Below are 11,216 nucleotides of genomic sequence, written 5' to 3'. Positions count from 1 at the left end.
AGCTAGCTGGAGCATGTATATTTCACAGCAGAGGCACAGACACAATAGGGCAAGCGCAAATGCACTGGTACATTTCAAGTGTCTACTCACATTGCATTCACCTGCATCCCATTGGCCACAGCAAGTCACATGGCCAAGCCCAATATCAGTGGGATAGAGTGGTATGCAATCTTCCCATGAAGATGGAAAGGAAAAGGATGATTATTTGCTGAATAATCTAATCTACCACACAAAGAGTAGTCTCATGTTCAATTCTTCCTAGGTATAGAAACATCAAAGCAAGCCCCCTGATAATGTACCAAAATCAGACTATATTCAATAGTTAGAAGTTCACGGTGGAGTTTTTCCTAGTTTGGTCCATGAATATTTTGTAAACAACATTCAATGCATCTTCACATTTCTATGTTTTATAAACAGTTCAACAAATTAGATGTCAAAGAATCCTAGGGGTGGAAGTTCCCTGATAAGAGGAATCTCATAAAGAAATTATGGTATATTTGGAAACCAGAATGACATTTCTATCCTTTATTTGTTTACCACTTGAACTTTAGCAACTATACGGCAATGCATTAGAAGTCGGCTTAGTCATTTTCTTGGCGATTTTCCAGCCTCCTGAAAAATTATAGACCCGACAATAAGAGTTCAAGGATTTCATAATTCACCAAAATTGTCTAAACTTCTGGAAAAGCTTTTTTTCTGAAACGCTCAGCACTTATAGCCTATGAAGCTAAGGCTGACCTGCTTTCAGCCTTGAGGTCTTTCTCAATCTGTGGAATTTATGAATAAATCCACTTTTGTTATGGTATCTGTTTATGGCAAAGAGATAAAAAGTGATTCTCATTTAGATGCCAACAATAACAGCAGTACTAGCAGCAACAGCTATTCCAATTACAGCTCTGACCAGTGGCTACAAAAGTATCACTTTATACATAAGTCTCATGAAAGTACCCCAGCATGGCCGCATGATTCAAGGAGTTGCTTTTCCCCTTCTGATGTGCATCCTTACATTTGGGGGGAGTTATTCATGTTTCTCTTTTCTCTGATGCTCTTTAGGTTTCTGGTCAGTGATATTTTATCATAGATAGGGAAAAAAACAATACTTAATTAGGTTTTTAAAAGGGTTGGCTTTAGCTTTAACCATAGTGATTTTATCACAGCATGGGCAGAGAGAGGAGAGAAGCCAACACAAAGTAGTGAAAAGGAAGTCTCAGCAGGCAAGATGGCAAAGTATTTCAGTGAGAAAATTAGGTTGGACAGGAGACACACGAAGCTCACTCCAGCAAGCAATCGATAATGTAAAACTTGGTACTTAGAGGGCATCTTTTATTCTAAGAATGCAAAGAAACTTCCAGGCATGAAGGACCCACTCCTAACAACATTCACGTGTGCCAAGAAGCAAGTGCTGATGGGTCAGAGTTGCAAAGGAGAAAACGAGAAAGCTGGGTTATCGGGTCACACTGAAATACTGTCAACCAGGATCTGTAAAGTTAGATCTAGCCATCTATACAACAAGATATATAATGTTAAACTGATAAAATCAGGTGGTCCTAGAATGTCACAGTATGGCAAACAAAAAGGACTGAGAGCACATCAACCAGCAATGGGCTTACACCTCAAAAGCTACGGTTTGGACTCAGAGAAAGCATATATAACGTAATATCTTCCCAGGGGTGGTGGTTTGATATTTCTGGATACTTGAAGTCCAAGTAAAAGAGGACTTCATTTCTGGTTCTATTTCTGATAGGAAATCCCCCAAAGCACGCGCACGCACACGCGAGCACACACACACACACAATCGCCTTGAGAATCATTTTTTTTTTGGCCACGCCATGCGGCTTGCAGGATTTTAGTTCCCCGGCTGAGGCAGGAGACAGATGGGCCCCCGGGGCAAATGGTCTGAGTTCGTCCCTTGTGCATTCTTGAAATCAGGAGACCTCCCCGACTACACATGCCCAGAAAGGCTCCTTGGAGGTCAAAAGGGGAGTGAAGCCCACTAATGCTCACTTACCCATAGGCCTCTTCAGTAGAATCCATCTTGGCTAAGAAAGGCATGCACACACAAGGGAAAATCCTGAGATACACCAGATACGGACTTTGAACCAGGCAAGTCAAAATGATTGGGCAAAGGAAGCACGGAAGAAATGCCCCATATAAGTGATTTAAACTGCCACGAGGGTGCGATTCTCTCTCTGAGCCTGCCTGTGTGTCTATCCACACGTACTCTTTTTTTCTCTTAATAAATACTTTACTTGTTTCGCTACTTTCCATCTTCGTGGGAATTCTTTTCTGCAAAGCCGCAGGGCCAGGGCCTTGTCACTGACCACCGGTCTAGTGGTTAGGATTCGGTGATCTCACCCCTGCAACCCAACCTCGATAACTGGCCGAGGACCAAAACCGTGCTTCAAGCTGCTGCAGGCCGAGGCCACCCAAGATCACAACCAGGGATTCAACCCGGGCCCCGGCAATGAAAGCGCCAAGTCCTAACCACTGGATTGCCAGGGAATTCCCATAGAATAAAATATTTAAACATTCAAGATTATGAAGTCTAGAAAGGAATTAAACATCAACACAAAAATGTGGAAGTAAAATATACAAGCAAGGGTCCTAGCAAAAGTAATGAAATAACCTTATTGCCTACTATAAAAATACTAGCTTTAGTTACTGCAGTATTTAGAATTCTTTGATAAGCTCTATGATAAATAACAAACTCTTGATAATTGATTAAAAAACATAAAATGCATTTAATAATGCTATTTCCCATTCTGGTCTTATTATTATAACTTTATGTATATTTTAACAACTCTGGGAGTGGGAAATACTTTCTCCTCTACCCTTCTAGGTTTTTTGGCAGACACTCCCGACCCCAGAATAAAAGACAGATTAATAGGAGACAAACAGAAGTTTAATCACATGGACACCTCCTGTATACATGGGAGATACCCAGGAAAACTGAGTAATCCTCTGAAATGGCCCTAGCTACCCCTTAAATACCATCTCCAGCCAAAGACAAAAGAAGTTGTTGAGGGAGGGGGAGCCAGTTATCACTCAGAAAAGCACAGTAAACAAGGATGAGGTTGTTATGCAGATTTAAGTCATTGCCAGGTCCAGTGATAAGTTTCTAGAGGTTTAGAGTCATCCTTCTTTCCTGGTATAGAGAGGGAGAAACCAGTATAAATGGAGATTTTCCTTATAAATGTAAATGTCTCTTACAAAAGGGTAACTTCTACTGGGTTTTCAGAGCTTTTCCTGTGTCTGCAGTTTCTTAAAAAATAATCAGCCCAAAATAATCTTTATGCCAAAGGACATATTTTGGGGTGGCAAATTCTGCTCCCCTTCACATCTAAATAAGTAAATGCCCACTCATCATTCTCCTTTTCCAAAAGCAATAAAACCTCATTTCATCATGAATTAGAGTAAATATATAAACTCTTTTAGAAATCATTCCCTTAAGTCGTTTCAAAGCAAATGACACCTTACCTTCAGAATATGCAGATTCCACCATTTTTGCTAATGATATAGATTTGATCAACTGATCCCACATAATGTGTTTTGAGGACCACTATTTCATGTATTAATTAAATTTCTTCAGAAATTTTTCCTTTCAAAGAACTAATATTATTTACAAAAACTTCGCACTTAACATTTTGTTGTTGAATATTGAGAGCTCAAATGAGAAGGACAGCAATACAAAAGTTATCAGATTTGTTTTTTATGGTTCCAGCATAAAATCCTTATAACCTTTCCAACACAGTGATGTAACCTCTCACTAGCTACAGAAAACTATGGATAAAATCAAACCTAGGAAAAGATGAGATATGCCGATAGAAATATGTGAAGAACCATTTTGTTTTCATTCCTAGGGAAAGGGAAAGATATTGTAGCTACTGTTGGAACTTTCTGTGCTAGAATACACACACACACACACACACACACACACACACACACACACACACACACACAGAATTTTGAAAAAGAACTTACAATGCTTGGGTGGTGCTGACAGAAGTAGATTAGCAAAATAAAGACACATGGCAATGAATTAATCTAACACCCAACTCTAACACTTTACAGCTATGTTGCCATTACACACTTTTCTACTGTACTAATTCAGACTTCAACTTGACATTGATCACAAAAATATATGCATATATTCAACACCATCTGCTGCATAAGTACAATTCAAGGGAAAGGCGCTTGCCACCATGGGATGTTAGCAGTAAAAGCTGATTTTAGGCTAACACTCTTCTAATGGGAAGACCTAAAGAGCTTGGGTGGCCCAGTTGCTGACCCAGTTATATTTGCCAAAATCCAAATGACACTTCTCCCAAAATATTTTCCCAAAACCAAAATGGTGCGATGCACAGACCTTCACGTGAAGTAACCCTGCTATGTTTTATATATGTTTAAAATGCTTTCAACTTGAATTAAAAATCAATACAGGTTGTATAAATAGACTTTTCATTTGCTCTTTTTCTGTCAGTAAAGTTCTAAGCTAACAAAACCGGGATGTTCAACGTACCGAGTACGGAAAGAATTTAACGTTCTGTATATACATAGCTAAAAAGATACAGGGATATCAAATGTCACGCTACTGTAAGGGAGCAAAATTTGCCACTCCACAATGTGTCTCTCTGGCATGAAGATTAGTTCAAGCTGATTATCTTTAAGAAACAGTAGACTCAGGAAGTTTTTCTTCCTACCTCACCCTTAACTGCGTGAAAGAATTTAGATAGAGGTCCTGTTCCTGGAATAGAGCTATCACCAGAGCTATCTGCAAAGAATATGGGCTACAGGTGGCGGGGGGACTAGGCAGCACCTAAAAGTCAGAGTCCACTCTGTGGCCCATTGTCTCTGCTGGGCCTAGCAAGCATTTGTTTACCAAACATTTGCTTTTCCATGTCCATGCTTCTTCCTCCCCTTTGAAATTCCAAACCACTAACCCCAACATCATCCTCTTTTGCCTTTAGCTGAAGATGGTATTTAAGGTGAGGGCTTCAGCCATCTGGGGGAGTTACTCAGTTCTCCTGTTTTAATAACATGTATACATGTTATTAAACTTTTGTTTGATTTTCTCCTGTTAATCTGTCTCATGTCAAATTAATTCTTACACCAGCCAGAACCTCAAAGGGTAAAGGGAAATTTTTCCTTGCCAACACTTCCAAACAAACATTAGAAGCACCCAGCTTTCCAGAAAACTCTTACTCATCCTTACTAACCAACCAACTTCTTCACTTCCTAACCCTAGATCAAGAGAGGCTTGAGATCTCTCCTAGTCGGGATGTAAGGAGGGGGTTACAGGCAGGTCGCAAATGTACAACAATCATGCATTTCAGGCTGGCCATCTCTGGGAGAAGAAAACAAAACACTGGATCATGATGATTCAGAATCATTTAATGCACTGCTTGGACAGACTTCAAATTCCTTTTTTTTAAATATAAATTTATTTATTTATTTTTGGCTGTGTTGGGTCTTCGTTGCTGTGAGCAGGCTTTTCTCTAGTTGTGGCGAGTGGGGGTTACTCTTCATTGCGGTGCGCAGGCTTCTCATTGTCGTGGCTTCTCTTGTTGCAGAGCACAGGCTCTAGGCACGCAGGCTTCAGTAGTTGTGGCACATGGACTCAGTAGTTGTGGCTTGCGGGCTCTAGAGCTCAAGTTCAGTAGTTGTGGCACATGGGCTTAGTAGCTCCGTGGCATGTGGGATCTTCCCAGGCCAGGGCTTGAACCTATGTCCCTTGCATTGGCAGGCAGATTCTTAACCACTGCGCCACCAGGGAAGCCCTCAAGTTCTTAAAGTAAAAGAAAACCTCTTAATAATAAAGCAGAAACAAAGACAACTAAGCAACAAAGAATATAATGGAAGATATCTGAAGATATTTTGACACGTTCCCCCAAACAATACACTTTTAGTAAATTTGTAAACTAAAGCAAATATATTTATGAGTTGAGAAGAGAAAACAACAAAAATATTTTCGTGAATAAATTGTTTTAAAATCATGCCAAGCAGCACATTTCCAATATTAGCACTAAGACTTAAATATAAGTAAAAACAAAACAAAATGAGGGGACTTCCCTGGTGGTCCAGTGGTTGAGATTCCGCCTTCCAATGCAGGGGACGTGGGTTTGATCCCTGGTCGGGGAACTAAGATTCTCACGTGCCACAAGGCAACTAAGCCCGTGGCATCGCAACTAATGAGCACTCGAGCCACAACTACAGAGCCCAGTGGCTCTAGAGCCTGCACACTACAACTAAAGAGAAGCCTGTGCAATGCAACGAAAGATCCCGCATTCCGCAAGGAACGTCCCACGGAACTAAGACCCAATGCAGCCAAAAATAAAATAAATTTAAAAAAAAAAGGAAAAAAAAGAAACTATCAAAAAAAATGAAACAAAAAGCAACATGAACATAATGGGGTTTGCCCTTATTATAATAGCTATGAATGTTCAATAAACTCAAAAAGGCCCTTAGAAAGAAGAAAACCAGCCATAAATGATGTTTCAAGCCTTTAATTCACTGGTAATATAATGGAAGTTGAAGATAATTAATGCAATTAACCAGCACCCCAGGAAAAGAAACCTTGAGAAAGCTGCACCTATAGTTATGCAACCCCGCTTTCCCAGAGCTCCAGGACATTCCAAAATTAAAATTCCCTATCATCAAATGAGGTAACAGATAATGGGTTCTAACTTTTACTTGGAATGTCTGACATGCCATGAGATTTAAATAGAGAGTGCTTGGTGGTGTTTTAACTATATGAGGTTCTACACTAATGAAAATATAAAGTAAAAAATAAAATATGAAAAACTTGCAATTCACGGTCTTATAATTCTGTATTCTAATCCATTTTAGAAAATTTTGGTGTGGCGTATAGCATTAATCAGCTTTATAAAAGATGCTCGCCCAAAGAAAGGCAATCATGTTAATAAATATCTACCTCAGATGTTTCCTTTTTATCACATTAAGCCAGGTTGAAGGGCTACGGAGAATGTCCCATTTCTATTTAATTGCTACTAATGGTAACGTTTGTAAGCATTTGGGTAAATTTTGCTAAAAACATGGCTTGACTTTAAGACCAGCTTAGATTCAGCATCTACATGCATAATTCACAAAGATTATGCAAAAGACTAAAGGAAATGTGTAGTAGTTTGGGGTGAGAAACCAGACATGCAACGTATCATTCACTCTATAAAGGATTTTATAAATCTGCAAAGTAGGTTTACTTGTAAAACTTCTACAGTAAAGTGACATAGGTCTCAGAGCCAGGGTGAGAAAAAAGGCAGATCGAAGGGTTTGCAAAGAATTTGGAAAAGCATGTAAAAAAGAAACTAGAAGCATCTGTGAACCTCATGGAACATCGCAGCAAGTGGACATTTCGATGGGCTTTTGATTCGTGACAAGTAAAAGTGTAAATGCTGTTTTAAGATAAAAATATATAAGAAGCAAGGTGATTTCATTCATAGTTGTTGTGTTTAGTTTGGTTTTGGTTTTGTGTTTGCAGAGTGTCCTGTATGGTGTACTTTAAAGTCAAATATAAGTTTGTGCTAATAACAGGTGAGTCTAATTACTCTCATATATATATATATATATATACACACACACACACACACACACACACATACATACATATATATATATATATATATATATAGGGGTAGCAAAGTCTGCTTCCATTCACCATGTTCTGTTATTTCCGTGTGTGTGTGTATATATATATATATATATAAAAATGGAAACTCTTATCAAAGGAGAAGGGAAGGATTTAAATCTGCATTACAAACTTACCCTTGTTTACTGTACTTTGCCTGAAAACCTCCCATAATTGGCTCCCCTCTCCCCCAGTATCTCCTTTTGTCTTTGGCTGGAGATGTTAATTTAAGGTGGGGTTCAGGCCATTTTGGGGAGTTACTCAGTTTCCCTGGGTATCTCCCATGTATCGAGGAAGTATACATGTTATTAAACTTCTGTTTGTTTTTCACCTGTTAATCTGTCTTTTTATCCCAGCCAAGAACATAGAAGGGTAGAGGGAAAATTACTTTTCTTCCCCTACAATAGAAACAACGAGGGAAAACGTACTATGCTATTCAAGTGCAAAATTCATCAGCCTCCCCGCTTCTTCAGCAGAGGGCACTCTGCAATGAAAAGTGGCTGGAAGCTGAGGGACGCTATCTTCCCACTGCAGTATCCAAGACTACAGTTACAATGTCAGTTAGAAGCAAAAGAACCTTCCCTGGTGGCACAGTGGTTAAGAATCCACCTGCCAATGCAGGGGACACGGGTTCGAGCCCTGGTCCGGGAGGATCCCACATGCCACGGAGCAACTAAGCCTGTGTGCCACAACTACTGAGCCCGTGTGCTGCAACTACTGAAGCCCACATGCCTAGAGCCTGTGCTCCACAACAAGAGAAGCCACCACAATGAGAAGCCCGGGCAGCACAACAAAGAGTAGACTCCGCTCACCACAACTAGAGAAAGCCCACGTGCATTAACGAAGATCCAACGCCAACAAAAATAAATTAAAATTTAAAAAAAAAAGAAGCAGCAGCGAAAGAACAAGTTTCCCACCTTAACTCGTCTTATCTGTGTGAAGCTACAAGCGCCTCGGGGGTGAATACACACCTATTCAGGATTAGTCTGATGCTCAGCCTCCACCCACGCTGCTTCTTGATCTGTTCTAAGCATGTATGTGTAGCAAAGTGACCAATCCTAGGAAAGCTGAGAAATTACTACAAATTGCTGAAAATATCAATGTTCCGGCCTGCACACCCCTTATTTAAAAACTGATGGTTTCAGAGGGAAAACCCTACAGAAATTAAGCCTTCCTTTCTGCTCCAAAATAACACTGAAAGTCAGATAGCCCTTCCTTCTGCTCTCCCAGCCCCATAATGTGATTATGGTTATCATGTTCCAGGAGCCTTAGTTGCCTGAACAGGTATCACAGGAATGGAGAAAGCTGTAGAACAGAACAGAAGCACAGCTTAGCAGCTAACAGCATAGACACTGGAGTCGGACCCAGGTTCTGCCACTTAGCTGTGTGTGAGTTGTTTCATCTGGTGCAAGTTACTCAACTTTGCAATGCCTTAGTTCCCTAGTTTTAAATCAGTATGCAGGTATGAGAAATTAAAGGAGATAATGTATGTTCAATGTTCGGCTTTTGGCATAGTAAACACTCTGCATATTTCCATTAAATCATCATTAATAAGAACAATATTTCTTCGTTGATGCCATCTGCTTCTGATTATTTCATTACTTTCTCTTAGAACATATTCACTTGTTTCGATATTTTTAGAATCACAAAAATCATACACTTATGTAAACAACTTAACAGTAAAGGGTCTAAAATAAGGATAAAAGGTCCCACCCCTCTCTGTCCCTATAATCCTACTTTACTGAGATAATATTGCTAAAATATAGCAGTAAAATTTTATAGCTTATCCTTCCATAAATTCTCTCTCTGTATTAGTGTATATGGCATGCATATATATATATATATATATCCATAATATACATCTTTTCTTCAACCTTTTCTTTTCACTTAAAAACTTCTGTCTGACATCTTTCATGTCAGTACCTACAGTGCTACCTTATTCTTTCCAATCTAGTATTCTGTTTCCAAGCTGGACCATGATTCGTTTAACCGGTCCCGCATTAATGAACATTCCGGTCGCTTCTGCTTGTATTACAAATAATACTACAAAGAACAACCTTTCACGTAAATTTCTGCATATGTGTGCAAATATATCCACACAACAAATTCCTAGCAACGGCAACGCTCCGTCAAAAGTCATGTACTTTTAAAATATGTTTTCTCTGTATCTGTATACAAGCTATAAACAGCTTGTATCATCTCTCATACTCTCCAACCACTTATGAGAATAACTACACTTTCACTTTGCTAACACTCTCAGTGAATTATTATTTGGGAGGTACAAGCTATGTCTCAAATTAAAACGCAAAGTCATACAAGAGCAAGGACACTGTCTTTCCTGTCTTATCTTATCCTTTTCCCCTAAACACACACAATGCCTGACAGACCATTTAACCCTTAGGAGCCTTCCAGAATATGTTGATTTAGTAGGCGGTAACACTGGAGAAATGACAGAGGAGAGTGGGCTCTATAGGCTATCTAGGAAAATTCCATACTCAACATAAGCTTTCTTCCTGATTTCTCACATCTTCCATCTATCCATGGGAGTATTACTTCCCAACAGCTTCAGAAAACTGTTGTCACAAAAGATATGGTTTATAAGTAAACCTCTTTTTAAAATTCAGAGTTCTAGTGTGCATTTTTTATGTCACTGTAGTGCACTAAGTCTTCAGGTGGTGGCACCTTGGTGGCTTCAGAAGTCTTACCAAGACTAAATTACTCCCCCCAATTTTTAGATGGGGAAATTACTATCCATTAATGCAATTAGGATCAATCTGAAAGCTAGCATGAGGTAGCATTTGAATAGTTCAAACCCCAGTAATTCAGATTTGGCAAAACGTTAAATGGAGCACCAAAAACAGGCCAGAGAATTGTCTGAGTGTTATAGAACGTTTCAACAATACCGGGCATAGTACAGTACTGTTCTACCAATCACACGAGGTGGCAGCTAGTGGTTTAAGGAGCTATGGTATTTGGTGACAAGTTGCAGCACTTAAAATGCCAGCTATTAATTTTGTTGTCTATTATTTATCTTAAATATTAGTCATAGAGTGTCGACTAGACTTCAGGCTGTTAGAAATCCCCTAGATAGTATAATTTCTGTGAAAGGAAACGTACCTATCAGTTTATCATTTAACAACATTTGTCATTTATGAATGATGGGAAGGGGTGAGATGTTTTGATTCTTATAAGAGCACTTATTTGTGTTCTCCCATTTCCTTCAGGTAGAAAAGGCTGCAAGGCATCCTTCTTTGAGGCATATTCACATAGAACCAATGGCATTTAATACACATTAAAACCAAGGAATGGAAATGAACATTTTTTTTTTTTGGAAATGAACATTTTTGAGCACCTCATATATCCCTGACACCATCCCAGGCTCTGTGTATGTGTTATTTCATTCAACCCTTACCACAGCCTTGACAAGTATGTACTATTATGTGTGTGTGTGTTTACATATATGGAAGTGGACACAGAGAGCGTGAGTAACTTGCTCAGGGTTTCAAAGCTCGTTATCTGCCTCCAAAGCTTATGCTCTTCCTACTGTACCGCTCGCTACTTTGTCTGCAGCTGT

The sequence above is a fragment of the Orcinus orca genome, chromosome X (genome assembly GCF_937001465.1).
Source record: "Orcinus orca chromosome X, mOrcOrc1.1, whole genome shotgun sequence".
Lineage (NCBI taxonomy): Eukaryota > Metazoa > Chordata > Mammalia > Artiodactyla > Delphinidae > Orcinus > Orcinus orca.
Note: the sequence above shows the minus strand (reverse complement) of the source record.